At 42.2% G+C, this 19,243-nt stretch overlaps 1 protein-coding gene across 5 annotated transcripts in view; it reads left to right on the forward strand.

Annotated features, from left to right (window-relative positions):
* LOC126482386 (peptidoglycan-recognition protein LA-like) overlaps positions 1 to 19,243 on the forward strand; it is a 554,285-nt gene that overhangs the window by 508,296 nt on the left and 26,746 nt on the right. The window lies entirely within an intron of this gene.

Below are 19,243 nucleotides of genomic sequence, written 5' to 3' on the forward strand. Positions count from 1 at the left end.
AAGCATTAACAACGAAACTGTACGGCAGTCTCAAATGCATATGTTGTACCTCCACATATCAACCAACAGGAAACAGATATGCTCTTTCAAGGAACTCAGATGCCAGTGTCTCTCTGTGCTGCATGGCACATATTTTTTCACCGCAACTTTCTGGTGAAAAAATATTAACTGCCGCTGTTTAACTCACACATGACAAGCTGTCGGTATGGTTGACGCGTGCGCGTTGTGTGCCAACTTTTCTGAGGTACCGAACGTTTCTAGAGGCTATTTCCCGAGGGTAAGTAGATATTTTTAACGTGTTGTGCCCTTCCGTCCAAATTTGTCCCAGTCTTGGGTTAGTTGACAAAAGGAAGACGTTGAACGAAATTCCGACTAGTTCCGATTTTTAGTTGTCTTTGTGAATGAAGTTCCGACCCATATCGATCTTTTCTGTTTTTTAACAGTCTCTGGAAATTAAGTTCCAACTCGTTCAGTTTTTTTAACGATCTGTGTGAATGATATTACAAACCGTTCAGTTTTTAATAGTATGTGGAAACGAAATTTCCACCAATTCTGTTTTTATCGTTCTGTGTGACTTAAAAGCCAATCCTTTCCCATTTGTTCCATTTTTAACGGTCTATGAAAGTGAATTTTAAACGTGTTCCGCTTTTTAACGATCTGTGTGGAAGAAATTCCAACTCATACCCATTTTTTAACGGTCTGTGTGAATAAAATTCCGACCTATTCCGTACCGTTCCATTTTTTAAATAGTCTGCGTGAATGAAATTCAATCCATTTTGTTTCGTTCCAATTTTTAACGATCTGTGTGATTAAAATTCAGCCCGCTTCTGTCCTGTTTCATGTTTTAATGGTTTGTATGAATGGAATTTCATTTCTTTCCATTCCGTTCATTTTTAATGGTTTCCAACGGTTTGCGTAAATTAAATTTTTAGCCGTTTCGTTCGTTTCATACAACTCAGTCTTTGTCACTTGTCGGAATGAAATTCCAACCTGATCCATTCTGGTTTCGTTTTTTCCAACGGTGTATGTGAGTGAAATTAGACTCGTTTCGTCTTGTTCTGTTCAGTTCCGTTTTAAATGTCTGTGTGAATGTCTCATTTCGCATTTTGATAGCTATATGTGTATTTGACACCATCCACTACATGTGAGCATTTGTTTATTGTAGTACAAATTGAGGCATTTCCTTCTAACCAGTTCAGATTCTGATTGAGCATTGTTGTTGTCGAGGTGCCTCTCAGTTTCTTTGTGCAAAGAATTAGTCTTGAAAGTGAGTGTAGGAATCTCGACAAAATAAGCCTAGTAAACTGGCGTTGATGCAAAAAAAGCCAAGCTGAAGTTAATGTCTGCACTAGAAAGAACATTTAGACCCAATTCTCAACTGCTAGAGAGATTGACTTAAGAAGGTCAGCGATTCAAAAAGAACACAGACCAAGATGAAGGAGATGAACCCGAAGAAAACAACTTATTTATAAAAGCAGAAAGTGGAGACATTGGTCAGCAATTCCGACAGAAGTTAGATCAGAAAGAAGCAGATGAACCCAAAGAAAATAATGTGTTCTTGAAAGCAGAAGAGAGAGACACAGGAGTAGAAGAAGAAAAAGAAGAAGAACAAGAAGAAGGTGAATTCGATGTGCGAGGTAGTGATGGAAATGACCAAGAGCCACGCAAGAAAACTATGGCAACTGACCCTTAACACAGACAAATGTAATGTATTGCGAATACATAGAAAGAAGGATCCTTTATAGTATGATTATATGATAGCGGAACAAACACTGGTAGCAGTTACTTCTGTAAAATATCTGGGAGTATGCGTGCGGAACGATTTGAAGTGGAATGATCATATAAAATTAATTGTTGGTAAGGCGAGTACCAGGTTGAGATTCATTGGGAGAGTCCTTAGAAAATGTAGTCCATCAACAAAGGAGGTGGCTTACAAAACACTCGTTCGACCTATACTTGAGTATTGCTCATCAGTGTGGGATCCGTACCAGGTCGGGTTGACGGAGGAGATGGAGAAGATCCAAAGAAGAGCGGAGCGTTTCGTCACAGGGTTATTTGGTAAGCGTGATAGCGTTACGGAGATGTTTAGCAAACTCAAGTGGCAGACTCTGCAAGAGAGGCGCTCTGCATCGCAGTGTAGCTTGCTCGCCAGGTTTCGAGAGGGTGCGTTTCTGGATGAGGTATCGAATATATTGCTTCCCCCTACTTATACCTCCCGAGGAGATCACGAATGTAAAATCAGAGAGATTAGAGCGCGCACGGAGGCTTTCAGACAGTCGTTCTTCCCGCGAACCAAACGCGAGTGGAATAGGAAAGGGAGGTAATGACAGTATCACGTAAAGTGCCCTCCGCCACACACCGTTCGGTGGCTTGCAGAGTATAAATGTAAATGTAGATGTAAATGTAGATCATTTTTTAGTGAATCAATATAAAAACCACATGATATTGTATACGGCATCAGATCTGAACCGACAGTAAAAGTTTGGACGACTGGTGATTCACACATAACAGTTGATGGACCTGATTTAATAACTCATAATGTGAGACAACTGGGAAGAAAGGATTATATAATCGATTAATTAAAATTAAATTTCGTAAACCGAATTACACAGCACGATATCTTCAAAACTACGGTAAAATTCTCAGGGCTGCCGATGCTCGTAAACAGATACATCTCTCCTACAGACAAGTAAATTCCAACAGAGGCTACAAAAATATTCATATTCTCAAGCCTGCATTACATAAAAGTAGTGGTCAGTCATTACCGAAAGATGATGACTTACACAGGGTGACCACCTAAAACTTGCACCGCAGATATCGCGATAATGGAAAGTGCTGTTGATGTGTGGTTTTAACAGAAATGTTTAGCAGTCAGTCGCTCGTATTATTAGCAAATAAGAAGATAGTAATAATAGTTATAAACTGTGTTTTTTGTGCAAACATACACTTTTTTAAATGGAACACTGCTTATTGACATTAACAAACTAAAAGTAGTGTAAATTAGAACGTCAGTAGTGTTTGTTACAGGATTTTAGTACGGGTCGTTTACTGGATATCGTATTCTGAAAAGTTCCCACACCGGTACTTGTTTGTGCCATTCAGCCTGCGTAATAGTTAGGTACTATGTTGTTACGTTTGCTTACAATGTTCTTGTGTGTTTCTTGAGTGCATTGCGACCTGCTAGACAGTTAGTGTGTGACAGTCGAAGCAGTGGGTCGCGAATGGACGATGGGATTTACCAATGTAGAAAAAGCCGACATGCTCATGATGTATCGAGAGTGTAGAAAGAATGCAGTTCCTTCTTTACGGTGTATGCGGCAAGGTACCTATCTCGGCAATTGTTTATCAACCTCTTCAACCAGTTACGTCAAGGTGGCAGTGTAACACTTAGACAACGTCATAGAAGGAAACAAGTGACGACAGAAGACGGAGAAATTAATATTCTTGCTGCTGTTGCAGTTGATCCGTACGTTAGCTTCCGCGCAATCGCACGACGATTTGCCATGAGTCAGGCAAGTGTCCTACGCATTGCATTTGGATAGTTTTGGGGGAGGCGACCAGACAGCGATGACATCGGTCCCATCGGATTAAGAAAGGAAGTCGGCCGGCATTTGCCTGGAGCGATTTAGGGAAATCACGGAAAACCTAAATCAGGATGGCCGGACGCGGGATTGAACCGTCGTCCTCCCGAATGCGAGTCCAGTATGCTAGCCACTGCGCCACCTCGCTCGGTCCTACGCATTCTCCATCGACTCAGGTTCCGTCCCTATCACGTCTCTCTCCATCAAGTGCTACATGGAAGCTACTATGAGAATCGTGTTAACTTCTGTATATGGGCGTTAAAACAGGATACTACAGATGTATCATGTACCTTGCTTAGTGATGAAGCCACATTAATCAGTTATGCCCAGGCAAACTGCCGAAACATGCACAGTTGGTATACTGACAGTGCCTGTTTGCTTCGTCAGGTGGAACGTCAAAGTCCATGGAGTGTAAACGTGTGGAGTGGGATTGTGAACCATCAGCCCATAGGCCCGTGTTTCATAGACGGAGACTGAACGCCCTAAAGTATCGCAGCCTCCTAACAGACCGTGTTCCACAGGTGCTAGAAGACTTTCCTGTGCAGATGAGTAGGAACCTCTGGTACCAACGTGATATCAATCCAGCCCATAGTGCACAAAGTACTACTGCATGTCTTCACGAATTGTTCCAAATCGTTGGGTTGGACGCAGAGGACCTATGCTTTGGCCGGCCCATTCCTCAGATTTGCGCCTATAGACTTTTTTCTGTGGGGAAAGCTGAAAGGTGCTGTCCACAAGGATATATTACTGCAGCCTACTGAGACATCTCCGCTGAAATGCTAACACGTGTGCAGCAGTCGTTCCATGCTAGACTGGAAGCCCGTATTGCCGCTGCCGGTGGTCCTTTTGAACACAATATGTGATAGTCAGTTGTCTCGTTACTGGTGAGAACCCACATGACTAGTGTAGCCGGCCGGGATGGACGAGCGGTTCTAGGCGCTACAGTCTGGAACCGCACGACCGCTACGGTCGCAGGTTCGAATCCTGCCTCGGGCATGGACGTGTGTGATGTCCTTAGGTTAGTTAGGTTTAAGTAGTTCTAAGTTCTAGGGAACTGATGACCTCAGAAGTCCCATAGTGCTCAGAGCCATTTGAACCATTTAACTAGTGTATGAACTTGTGTTGTTCTTTAGTGTATGCTACCTAGGCATTGTACAAGCGTCGGTGTGGGAACTTTTCATAGTGTGATATCTCACAAATTACTCGCACTAGAATCCTGCAACATACACTGCTGACATTCTGATTTACTATACTTTTAGTTTTTTAATGTCAAAAGGTATTGTTCCATTTAAGAAGTGCTTGTTAGGACAAAAAAAATGGTTCAAATGGCTCTGAGCACTATGGGACTCAACTGCTGAGGTCACAAGTCCCCTAGAACTTAGAACTACTTAAACCTAACTAACCTAAGGACAACACACACATCCATGCCCGAGGCAGGATTCGAACCTGCGACCGTAGCGGTCGCGCGGTTCCAGACTGTAGCGCCAGAACCGCTCGGCCACCAGCGGCCGGCAGTTTGGACAAAAAATATATTTTCTAAGTATTATTACAATCTGTTGATTGACTAACAATACGAGGCCATGACTACCGGTCAATTCAGTGAAATCCGCACATCAATAGTACTTTCCATTTCCGTAGTATTTGCGGTGCAAATTTGACGTGATTCACCCTGTATATTGCTATGGGAGGGAACGAAAATAAACCGGACGTTCTCGGTTGTATGAATGAATCGCCAGCACTTATCGATTTTGTTCAATGGAATAATCCGAAAGGTTCGGTGGAACAGTTAGTTTTCCTGCTAGCTTCGAAAGTGTCAGGCAGCAATTCACAAGATAATGAAATAATATCTACTGAAGACAACCTTTGGGAAGCATTGATTATTGCTTGAAGTTTATCTATGGAGAATAATAAAGTGAAAGACTCAATTGACGTCGTGTTGCCAAATATCTTTGAACACGACGCCAATTCAAGTGAAGATTATGTATTTCTTCTACATGAAAATGGCATTGGCAAATATATTGAACATGGTGTCATATTTACGAAATTCAAGTGAACTTTACGTATTTTTTCGACGTAGAAATACAGTAGTTTTGGCAAATATTTGAACATGGCACCTTTTTAACTCATTTCAAGGGAATGTTACTACATTTTAAATAGGGCAGTACTGTAGCGTTGGCAAATATACACCTGATCAGCCGGAACGTTATGACCACCGACCTACTATCGATATAAACTCTTACAGGCGATAGCAGCGTCACCTGGCGAGGAAGAATGACTGCAAGTCAGACACACGAACGGTGCATGTAGTATCGGTGAGCGTGCTGTCCGTGTGTAGAATGGGGAAGGCGCGACATCTATCTGGGTTTGACCGAGGGCAGATTTTGATGGCTCGGCGCTTCAGCACGAGCATTTCGGTCACTTCACGACATGTCGGGCGTTCGAGGAGTGCTGTGGTGATTGTTTTCAACACGTGGCGTAACCAGGGTGAAACCACATACAGACGTCGCAGGGTTGGACGGCCACTTTTCATTACAGATGTTGGACGTCATTGGCTGGGCAGACTGGTAAAATAAGACAGGTGGCGAACTGTAGTGGAATTATCAACAGACTTTAATGCTGGACAGAGCACAAGCGTGTCTGAACACACAGTGCACCGAACGCTCCTAACAATTGGCCTCTGCAGCCGACAACCAATGCATGTACCAGTGTTAACACCACGATATCGGCTACTACGACTGAAATGGGCACATGGCCATGAGCACTGGCTGTTGCTGCAGTGGTCTGATGAATCCCGATACCTTCTTCATCATGTCGATGGGAGGGCGCGAATCCTTCGTCTTCCAGGGGAACAGCTCCTCAATGCCTGTACTGGAGGATGGAAACAAGCTGGTGACGACTGCACTACGCTCTGGGAACCATTCACGTGGGCATCCGTGAATCCAGAGAAGCTCGTGCAAGGCACCATGACGGCCCAAGAGTATCGTACACTGGTTGCAGACCACGTACACTCCTTGACGACGATCACGTTTCCCAGTGGTAGTAGCATTTTTCAACAAGATAATGCACCATATCACACGGCCAGGAGTGTGATGGAGTGGTTCAATGAGCACAGTGGCGAATTCCAGTTGATGTGCTGGCCCCCCAACTCATCAGATCTGAACCCAATTGAACTCATCAGAGATGTGTTTGAACGTGGCGTTGGAAGTCATCGCCCCTGTCCCCAGAATCCACAGGAATTAGGTGACTCATGTGTGCAGATTTGGTGCCAACTCCCTCCGGCGACCTATCAAGACCTCGTTGCTTCCATGCCACAACGCGCTGCCGCTGTTATCCGTGTCCGAGTTGGACATTCTGCCTATTAGGTAGGTGGCCGTAGTGTTCTAGCTGATCAGTGTACTTGAACATGGCGCCATTTTTATGCAACTCAAGTGAAGCTTACGTAATTTGAGGTGTATATCTGGACCGAATGCTTCATTTTACTGCCTGCTAAAATACTACACTGTGAATAAATGGAGAGGGATGGGGAGTAAAGGGGAGAGAGATGGGGGCATGATGACATAATGTGTTCAAGGTCAGTGATCGCATTCAAGATAAGTTTTTATTCTGAACTGCCATCGAATTCCTATTGCCATTGTATCCTGGGCTGAGGGAAGCTGGCCTACAACTGTGGTAACTGGTTCTTGACATCCTGGATACTGGCGCTGGAATGGAATTGATGTCATACCTGGTCCCATAGATGTTGGGGGACAGATCTGGAGATCTTGCTGCTACGAGAGTTTCTCAGCATGATGCAGGCACGCGTGTCGTAGTGTCATGTGTGGACGAGCATTGTACAGTTGAATAATGGCAGAATGATATTGTCACATGGGAGATAACGCATGAGAATGTAGGATGTCCGTGACATACTACTGTGCCACCAGAGCTCTGTCGAACACAGCCAGCTGTAACCTCGAGTCATACCTTATGGCTGTCCACACCATGACGCCAGGAGTAACGCCGCTGTACCTCTTCAAAACATTGAAATAATGGGACCTCTACACAGGTCGTTGACTTATTCGCTACCGATAGTAGTTTGGAGTAGTGGAAAATCGCAATTCATCGATGAACACAATGCGATGACATCAACAATACATGCTTCTCAGTCAAGGCATCGCACCAAACTCAGCAGTTTATGTTGTAATGTTAACAGCAGCCTATGCTTGGGAGACACAGAATGTTGCAAGGAGTTTATTACTTGTTCTCAGATGGCACGAAAAGAGCTGACGCGGTTACAATGTCCCTGCTGCTCAATACGGCGCTCCTGCCTTGTCATTGTCAGAAGTAGTCGACCAGAACCTAGACGACAAGTAGCCCTACCTTCATATTCCAATGCAGTCCAACATTGGTCCACTGTCACATCCAAATGACCAGAAATCTGGGTATTGCATGATTCGAACTTCCGGGCAAATGGAGACCCACGATGGGGCCTCTTTGAAACTCCAGTAGATGGTAATAACGCTGTCTCACACGAATACCTGGCACCTCTGTGTTCTGCACAGTAATCACTTAACATATCTCGCCGTTCATCCTACCAGAGCAAATCTAGATATGAACAGCACTAATGCACTCCTGTGGCCATTCTACCTGTAATGGAGAAGTGCAACTCTAATCATTTAAATACCCGTGGGTGGTGTGTGCATCTGCACTGGTTCCAAGGCTGCTGTGCAAGTGGATGGAAAATTAACCACTTGGCTTAGCATCAGCAAGGGAATAAGGCAAGGGGACACCCATTCTAAAATAATATTCAACCTAACTGCAAAAGCTTATTCGGTAGCTCCGAATATCTGGCTATATATATATAAACAAAGTCTACTCGGATATTTGCACTTGATGGCTCACTAGAGAGAACAATGTGTGACCTGAAGGAAGCCACACGCCTCAAGGTCTTGTTATCAATGAAATAAAGACCAAGCATATGGTGTTCACCAGGAAAGAAAACAACAACCCCAATAAATTATCATCAACGGACTTCAATGTTGAACATGTGCAGAACTTTGTCCTACTGATATTGGGCCCCATGTATTCAAATTCCATGTCAAATAATATAAAATGGCGCACCTTAAGCAGTAATAGATGCTTCCACACGTTTAAGAACTGACCTGCATTATATAAAACAGACATATTAAAATGCAAATATAAGAGTTCCTGATCAGGCCAATTGTAGCCTACCGATGTGAAACATGCATGCTAATAAGCACTGATGAGTGAAGACTCAGAACATATGAATACAGGGTGCTCCGCAAGATCTGTGAGGCAGTTATTATATTTGGAAGAAATTCTGAGTTGGGCAAGCAATAGAAGTTCCCTGGGATTGGTGGCACACTTTAACCTTGAATAAAGCTATGAAGGTCGTCGTGAGCACATCATGTGAATACCTACGAATTCATAAGTCACACCCCAATTATCTATGACGTCATCATAATCACATGAGAAAGCAATCTCCCTTTCTATGATGTCATCATTCCTTCCCCCTCCTCCCCCCACAACTCTCCTCCAATGAGAGCGTAGTATTTTACTCGCCATTTAAACGATACAACCAATCACAGTCTCGTATTTTAATGGACGTTAAAATGAAACAGCCAATCACAATTTAGCCCTAGAGCAGCCATCATGGCCATGTTCACAACTATCTGAAACGTATGAATTTTATGTGCCATCTTCAAAAGCATTTATCCAAAAAATTACTTAAGATTAATGTTGTTGATGTTGTGGCCTTCAGTCCTGAGACTGGTTTGATGCAGCTCTCCACGCTACTCTATCCTGTGCAAGCTTCTTCATCTCCCAGTACGTACTGCAGCCTACATCCTTCTGAATCTGCTTAGTGTATTCATCTCTTGGTCTCCCTCTACGATTTTTAGCCTCCACGCTGCCCTCCAATACTAAATTAGTGATACCTTGATGCCTCAGAACATGTCCTACCAACCGATCCCTTCTTCTAGTCAAGTTATGCCACAAACTCCTCTTCTCCCCAATCCTATTCAATACCTCCTCATTAGTTATGTGATCTACCCATCTAATCTTCAGCATTCTTCTGTAGCACCACATTTCGAAAGCTTCTATTCTCTTCTTGTCCAAACTAATTATCGTCCGTGTTTCACTTCCATACTTGGCTACACTCCATACAAATACTTTCAGAAACGACTTCCTGACACTTAAATCTATACTCGATGTTAACAAATTTCTCTTCTTCAGAAATGCTTTCCTTGCCATTGCCAGTCTACTCCTCTCTACTTCGACCATCATCAGTTATTTTGCTCCCCAGATAGCAAAACTCCTTTACTACTTTAAGTGTCTCATTTCCTAATCTAATACCCTCAACATCACCCGACTTAATTCGACAGCATTCCGTTATCCTCGTTTTGCTTTTGTTGATGTTCATCTTATATCCTCCTTTCAAGACACTGTCCATTCGGTTCAACTGCTCTTTCAAGTCCTTTGCTGTCTCTGACAGAATTACAATGTCATCGGCGAATCTTAAAGTTTTTATTTCTTCTCCATGGGTTTTAATACCTACTCCGAATTTTTCTTTTGTTTCCTTTACTGCTTGCTCAATATACAGATTGAATAACATCGGGGATAGGCTACAACCCTGTCTCACTCCCTTCCCAACCACTGCTTCCCTTTCATACCCCTCGACTCTTATAACTGTCATCTGCTTTCTGTAAAAATTGTAAATAGCCTCTCGCTCCCTGTATTTTACTCCTGCCACCTTCAGAATTTGAACGAGAGTATTCCACTCAACATTGTCAAAAGCTTTCTTTAAGTCTACAAATGCTAGAAACGTAGGTTTGCCTTTCCTTAATCTAGCTTCTAAGGTAAGTCGTAGGCTCAGCATTGCCTCACGTGTTCCCATATTTCTACGGAATCCAAACTGATCTTCCCCAAGGTCTGCTTCTACCAGTTTTTCCATTAGTCTGTAAAGAATTCGCGTTAGTATTTTGCAGCTATGACTTATTAAACTGATAGTTTGGTAATTTTCATATCTGTCAACGCCTGCTTTCTTTGGGATTGGAATTATTATATTCTTTTTGAAGTCTGAGGGTATTTTGCCTGTCTCATACATTTTGCTCACCAGATGGTAGAGTTTTGTTAGGACTGGCTCTCCCAAGGCAGTCACTAGTTCTGATGGAATGTTGTCTACTCCCGGGGCCTTGTTTCGGCTCAGGTCTTTCAGTGCTCTGTGAAACACTTCACGCAGTATCGTATCTCCCATTTCATCTTCATCTACATCCTCTTCCATTTCCATAATATTATCCTCAAGTACATCGCCCTTGTATAGACCCTCTATATACTCCTTCCACCTTTCTGCTTTCCCTTCTTTGCTTAGAACTGGGTTTCCATCAAAGCTCTTGATATTCATGCAAGTGGTTCTCTTTTCTCCAAAGGTCTCTTTAATTTTCCTGTAGGCAGTATCTATCTTACCTCTAGTGAGATAAGCCTCTACATCCTTAGATTTGTCCTCTAGCCATGCCTGCTTAGCCGTTTTGCACTTCCTGTTGATCTCATTTTTGAGACGTTTGTATTCCTTTTTGCCTGCTTCATTTACTGCATTTTTATCTTCTCTCCTTTCATCAATTAAATTCAATATTTCTTCTGTCACCCAAGGATTTCTACTACCCTTGTCTTTTTACCTACTTGATCCTCTGCTGCCTTCACTACTTCATTCCTCAAAGCTACCCATTCTTCTTCTATGTATTTCTTTCCCCCATTCTTGTCAATTGTTCCCTTATGCTCTCCCTGAAACTCTGTACAACCTCTGGTTTAGTCAGTTCATCCAGGTTCCATCTCCTTAAATTCCCACCTTTTTGCAGTTTCTTCAGTTTGAATCTACTTAAGATGAATAACTTGCAGTATTTCTACGTCTAAAAAAAAAATGGTTCAAATGGCTCTGAGCACTATGGGACTCAACTGCTGAGGTCATTAGTCCCCTAGAACTGAGAACTAGTTAAACCTAACTAACCTAAGGACATCACAAACATCCATGCCCGAGGCAGGATTCGAACCTGCGACCGTAGCGGTCTTGCGGTTCCAGACTGCAGCGCCTTTAACCGCACGGCCACTTCGGCCGGCTCTACGTCTAAAATAAGTCAGCAAAACACACACACACACACACACACACACACACACACACACACACACACAAACACACACACACACAAACAAACACCCCCCCCCCCCCCACACACACACACACACACACACACACACACACAGACACCCTCTCCCCCCCCCCCCACACACACACACACAATTAATGTGCCATGAACTTAAAGGGTAAGGAGCACTTATAAACATCCACAATTCGATCTCTTTGCCATATTTAAAGTAAGACGCAACGAACCCTCAAATTATACGAGTATATTATGCATAACTGGGCTGTCCTGTTTTGCTTGTCATGTGTCTGAAATGCCCATAAAAATGCATCAGTAGCACAAAGTTTATGCCAATGTTATTTCTTCATTTTGTCGAACAGTACATCAGCAGCACACACAGTGTATATGCCAAGTGTTCCAGTGGTATCTCCACGAATAAAATACATAAATGGGTTGGCAATTCGATCTGAGGCTATGTTATTGGTGGTTCATCCATCCGATCGCCTTGTCATCCTCAGCTGAGGATGCGGATAGGAGGGGCGCATGGTCAGCACACCGCTCTCCCGGTCGTTATGATGGTTTTCTGTGACCGGAGCCGCTACTATTCGGTCGAGTAGCTCCTCAATTCGCATCACGAGGCTGAGTGCATCCCAAAAAATGGCAACAGCGCACGGCGGCCCAGTTGGTCACCCATCCAGGTGCTGGCCACTCCTGTTAGCGCTTAACTTCGGTGATCTGACGGGAACTGGTGTATCCACTGCGGCACCAATTTAGGGGGAAGAAAATAATGCATCTGTTTTACACTACAAAAATATAATCGGTGATAAAGGTTGGCAATTACTGCTTTGTTTACAACTGTGTTAGGCCTAATCGAGGTTCCGTACAAAAACAACTTTTGAGTAGTCGATGAGTGCAGTTTGATCTTTATACAAAGCATTAAATTCATCAAAATACGTAAAATCTGGTACTGCAACACTGCAGAACAAACATAGGCGCTAACTTGCAGCTTAAAGTGCTCTTGTCGAGCGAATTATACAATATTATTCCAACAACATTGGCACTGTGTCTACGTTATGCTGAGAAAAGCAGTTTCAGGTAGTTCACCACTCATGAGATGAATTCGCAGTTGCGAATACGAGTAACCTCCAGCTGTGTAAGGGAATAACGACGATAAAAATTTGCCTCAGACCAGGACTCAGACCTGGACTTACCGCTTTTCAGGAGCAGACGCCTTAACCGCTTTGGCCATCTGTGCACAAACCGTGCCCAGACTCAAACTTCCATATGTCGTTACTCCTGCGTCGCAACCTGTACTACATACATTATGTAATTCCTGTACAGGGGAGGACATTGTAATTGAAAGTCGCTGCCTGATATACGTGGATAAATACGATACTGCACCACCAGTATTGTTAAGTACAACATGTATGCATGTCCAAAGGAACATTTCATCGTTCTTCTTTACAACACAGATCACCCTTCATCCATACATCATCCCATGCTTGGAATGCATTTTTCGTAGCAATATGATTAGAATTCCTAACACGAGCAAAAGATTTTTTTTATAAGTCAAATGGCGTTTGTCCATACTACTAACAATAACCTCTGGGAAGGTGGAGCTGTTGAAACAAGTTTCACAAACTACATGCTGAACCTTGGATGTATGCAGTGTGTGACACTCCCAGGTGCTGATAGCCTCAGTGGCTGACACCAATCCTCTACACATGCTCACTGTCAGCTACTGGTGCTACAGTACAGTTTTAAGATCCAGTAGCTGATGCCCACTGTCAAGCTATGGCACATACACTCTCAGCTTCTTGTTGTCGAATACTATTTAATTTATGAATGCTATTTATTTATGTCAACTATTACTGCCTTGCCTGCTCAACAGCGCAGTTTTTACTGCGCAATAGCTTAGATTACATTAGATTCAGTTTTCGTTCCATAGACTCAAAAATCAGATGATTCTCATGGGTGTGGAACATGTCAGAAAGTATAACATAAAAATGTTAAACATTTGAATATAATACTTACTTTGCTGATCATTTGTCAGGAGATTGTCAAGATATGTGAGTGTATTACAGTAAACTGGAACTTCTAATATCTATAGAATTAATACACTATCGGAATAAAGCATAGGTAAGCACCTTTCATAAATTTATCATACAAAAATTCCTAACCTTGACTGTTGTTACCAAGCGCTGTGAAAACTGATAGCTAACGGACATTTTTACACTTAAACTGGCCTAACAGTCCCTATTAAGACATTCATCTATAGAGTAGAACGAGTTGCCTATCAGAAAGTCATTCAAACTCTGTTTAAACTGTGATTTATATGAAACCAAGTTTTTAATGGTTGTTCGCAATTTATTGAAAACGTGTGTTCCTGAGTACTGAACCCCTTTGGACCAAGGTACGGGATTCTAGGTCTTTATATAGATTGTTCTTACTCCTAGTATTGATACTGTGTATTGTTGGACATAGAGACGAATTATTTACAATGAATTTCATCAAGGAATAAATATACTGAGAAGCAATTTCTTCAAAAGGGCTTTACATGATGTTCTTGAACTTACACCGCAAATGAATCTTATTACATGCTTTCGCACTCTAAAACGTTTTGCTCTGTTTGATGAGTTACCTCAGAATATGATACCACATGACACAACAGGATGAAAGTAAGCAAAATATGCAGTTTTTTATATTTATATCTCCTACATCTGCCATCATTCACATTGCAAATACAGACTTGTTTAAGTGCTTCAGCAATCCTGTGGTATTCCCTCCCCAACTGAATTTATTATGGTGCTGTAATCCCAAAAATTTGTCAGTGTCAGCCTTAAGTTAATATCAGCAGAAGATGACAAATGTTTTTAATGCAAGATTATTACACTAGCATGAAGTCGTTTTATTGTTTGGGTGACTTTGAAAGTGGGTAGTTGAAAGTACAGCAAACCTCCTTTCTTATTCATACAAATATTTATTACAACTGCTCAGTATGCTATTTCATCAAAATGTCATGTAGTTTCCACTGCTTGACAGCGTACGTTAACGTTACCAGCAGGCTATGACAAATGTTTAGAACTACAGCATACAGTTAATGCCTTAGCATGAGGGTTACTCTTATGTTTCACATTATTAGCAGTAGATGACAAACGTTTTGTACTGCAAGATAAAGTTAATACTCTTATATAGACTCACCATAATCTTTGACTGACTTTGAAAGTGGGTAGTGTGAAAGCATAGCAACACTCGTTTCTTACCTGAGCAAATGTGTATTACTACTGTTCAGTACACTATTTGGGAAAACGTATCATATTGATATGCTAAATGCATTCCAAGTATGCAAAGATGTGCAAGCTAGCTGAAATTGCTTTTACGAGGATCAACAAGTGCTGCTTAACCTGTAAGTATTATCAGTAGTGGCAATATGCAAGTCATGTGCAGTTTCTTTAAATCTTATAGAACGATTAAGTTTCGTTAGTAGTAACATGTGTTTTGTTTTCAAAGTTTTACATATTTTGAGAAATTATTTTATTTTCGTGCAAATTTCGAATCTCCATTCACGATCAGGGATCTCTAATTACATGTTGGCATTGCGATAAGTAAGGTGTGTGTGTGTGTGTGTGTGTGTGTGTGTGTGTGTGTGTGTGTGTGTGTGTGTGAGTGAGTGAGTGAGTGAGAGAGAGAGAGAGAGATTGTACTTGAAATCGTTACTTATTCTCATAAAGAATTTTATTTCGGTCTAACGTTTGTATTTTCGAGTATATCGACCTTTCATGTCTGTCTGATTTTGCCACTGTCTTTGTCCAAGTTACATTTCTGTCTTTTTCCACCACTGTCTTTGGTCATGTTGTGATTTTTGTACTCATTTCGTATTATGATCGCAACTTCCCATTTTATAATGGTACTTGGTGAGTTCATTTGTTTGTGGCTATGTTGTGTGTTTTTTCATGTAATGTTTGCGAGCTTTACAAGATTTTTGGTATTATTTATTAGTTGGTTGGGGAAATAAAGTCCGCAAACATTTTAGAGTGTCTTCGCATCATAGTTCAGAGAGATAAATGTCGCAGCCTTTCTTAAAAGTTGTTTCTGTATATAACCCGGCCGCGTAAGTTATAGTGCAGAAGATGATGCTTTATCTTCTTCGCACCTAAACTGATTTTTGCTTATGTGAAAAATAACTGAATAATCTAGGAAAAACAAGAGGCGATGCCAGTTCGTTCTGTGGACCACCAGTAACATAGCTTCAGATCGCGCTGCCAACACTCTCCATGTATTTTAGACTTGAAGATACCATTGTGACACTTCAAACGCACATTGTGTGTATTTGTGTGTGTGTGTGTGTGTGTGTGTGTGTGTGTGTGTGTGTGTGTGTGTGTGTGTGTTTCTGACATATTTAGATGTGGAAGTACTGCAAGTTATGCCCTTTACATAATTTTCTTTGGATAAATAATTTTGAACATTGCACAAAAAATCTGATTGTTCATAAACTTTTGAGCATGGAAAGATGGCTTCTCTGGAGCGACATAGTGACTGGCCTTATCATTTTAATAGCCGCTAAGACAGTAGGCTGTGACTGACTGGTTCGTTTAAACGATGGGGAAAATACTAGGCTCTGATTGGAGGAAGGAAGAGGGGTAAGGGGAGGTGGAGAGGAGGGTCATGATGACGTCATAGATAAGAGGTCATGGCTAGTGACGTTATGACTGTCCACATGATGTGCATGTGTTGACCTACCTCTTCATGACCGAGTTCAACGTCAAAGTGCACCAATGTGTCAATATATGCACTATCACCGCCTTGTACATAAAGCTGACATCGTGAGATCAATAAAAAATAGGTGAACAGCGTGGCTTGGATGAGTGCGTAGTGTGGATGCTGGAAGAATTTCAAAAGAGGTTTATAAATTAAAGCTATCTGAAAGAAGACAGAGAGGAAGACCACGAAAGTGGTCGACTGACAGTCTGGAAGTGAGAAGAATGGAGGAAAATTTTTGAAGAGGCTGAGACCGTCACCCGTTTGTACTGGCACAAGAAGAAGAAGAAGAAGAAGAGGAAGAAGAAGACTTAAGAAGTGATATGAAACGGATGGCTCACTTGAAATCTGTATAGGGAAGCCGAATGGAAGATGTAGATTTGTTGGGAGGTTTGTGAGGAAGACCGGGGCTTCTGTATAGAAAATTGCGTACTAGACGCTAATGCGACCTACTTCAGCGTTTGGAATCATCAGGTAGGTACTGTACACTGGTCTCATGGCTATGTGAAAGATGAACACAGACGCTAGTGGAAGTGCATCGGGGGATCTCTGGAAGTGAAGCATCGTCGATCTCACGAAACCATACTGGGTACATTAAGGAATTGCTATTCGAGGCAGTCTGAACCACAATCCTCCTCCCCCTCCCGCGCCCCTCTCCCACTTCCTACCGTTCAACTCGCACATTCGTTAAATTGACTTAAGAGGCAGTAGTATCACATGTCGAAAATGACCTGGAAACATTTAGCTCCAGGCAGGAATATTTTAGAGGAACTGTTGCTGAATTTTTGAAGACTAGTTTATTAATCACTGGTTAGATATATACCTAGTACAACGGTTCGTGATGTGAGGGACTCTCCATGATACAAATGTTCTAATGAAACATTGACTACTGCACAGTAGGTGTAAAGCAAAGCATAGGGTCACAGATAGAGAGATGCTGAATGAAACGCGTTTGGCTCTCATGTGGGCAATACATCAAACCTTCGGCTATCATAGGTATATCTTATTGAAAAACTACTCACATAAACGAAAAAAATTCTGCTGCTGCCAGTGTCAAAAAAGTTAGTGTCCAGAAGCACAAGAGTGAGGCAGGAATTGAAACTGAGGGAAGCAAAGGGATAGTATTAATGTTGAACTCCGTTTTCAAATGTTCTTTCACGAAGACAAATCAAGGAACACCCCAGTTTAACTCTTGCATCACTGTAAAGATGAGTTACATAGATATTAGAGTCGGAGAGGTGGGAATGGGCTAAAATAACTAAACTTTAGCAAAACCCGACAGGCTGATGGAATCCCTGTCGATTCTACACAGAATTTTCAGCGGAGTAAGCTCCTCTTATAACCATAATATACTGCAGGTCTCTCTAACAAAAACTGTGCCAGTAATTGAAAGAAAGCACACTTAAGACCTGTCTACAAAAGAGGTAGCATGATCAATCCACGAAACAATCAGCAATTATTTTGGGCTCAAACGTAAAGAGGTACATCGGAAAGAATGACCTCCATACCATCGACAATGAAATCAGAAACCATCAGTCATCCGAATCCCTCTTGCGTTTTTCTCACCTGCCTTCCTGAAGGCATTCATGTTAAGCGGGTTAATGCATTATTTCTTGACTTCCGACAAGCGATTCTGCATTTTTTTCCCAGTGATACAAGGAGCTGACTGTACCGACTTGCCAATGTTTATTCCATGGTGTTGTAGAGCGTGTAGTTGAGGCTGATGATGATTTTCTGATGATTCACTCATTCAGGTTACTGCAACAGTACCATGATTATTTCAACACGCTGTGTGAGCAGGAGTTCTCCTTTTTTCTACATTTTCATGATGAGTACCCTGTGGACAATTCCATCTTCCAAGATGACAGATGTGATCACAATGTTGTCTGCATATGTTCCTGTTTGGGGTCCCTACTGCACGTCCACTGACCAGCTAAATCACCTGATCTTAGCTCTACAGGAAATATCTGGGACTATTTGGAGGAACAAGTGAAATGAAATACTCAACATCCCGAAAAGTTCATAGATCTGTTGGACTTAATCATCAGTGAGTGGCTTCATATTAAAGAACCTTTTGCCCTCTCTTCGAGGTCAAACTGAGGCCATTATCAAGGCTACAGGTATTAGCATGGGTCTTCTAGGTTTCGGTATTGTTTTGTCTTGTGTGCATATATCAAAGCATTTCACTGCTTACTACATACATGGTTCAGTCACATTAACGTGATTATTGTCTATGTTCGACTCAACGTGCAATAACTAATAACAGCGGCAAGTTGCACCACTAGCAATGGAGGGTATACAAAGCGTGTCAAGAGGACGCGGAAAAATGTGTAGCTCTCGCAATGTGGAAACGAAACGATTCATCTGATGTCCAAAACGGCATGATAACTGGCTTTCGGGCCAAGGGTGGAAGTATTTCCGAAACAACTAAGTTTTTAAACTCTTTGAATTCTACCGTGGTTGCAATATGCCGTGCATGGCAAAATGGGGCTACGCAGTACCGGCACCGAGGTAGTTGTGGTGCAGTTTGGGTTATAGCTCACAATGGTGAGCGACAGCTGTGGAGATGTATACAGGTGAATAGTCGTGCAACTGTGGGAGAATCTGCGGGACCACCTCTATTCGGCTGTTTGTGCCATGGATCCTGTCAAGAAAAGTGGTGCAGGTGGGCACGCCACTGTACTCGGAATGGCTCCACATCCCTTTACGTACCTTCCAGAATCTCATTGATCCTCTTCCTGCGCATCTCGCAGCAGTCCGCAAAAGGAGGTT

Source organism: Schistocerca serialis, chromosome 5 (assembly GCF_023864345.2).
Source record: "Schistocerca serialis cubense isolate TAMUIC-IGC-003099 chromosome 5, iqSchSeri2.2, whole genome shotgun sequence".
NCBI classification, from domain to species: Eukaryota; Metazoa; Arthropoda; class Insecta; order Orthoptera; family Acrididae; genus Schistocerca; species Schistocerca serialis.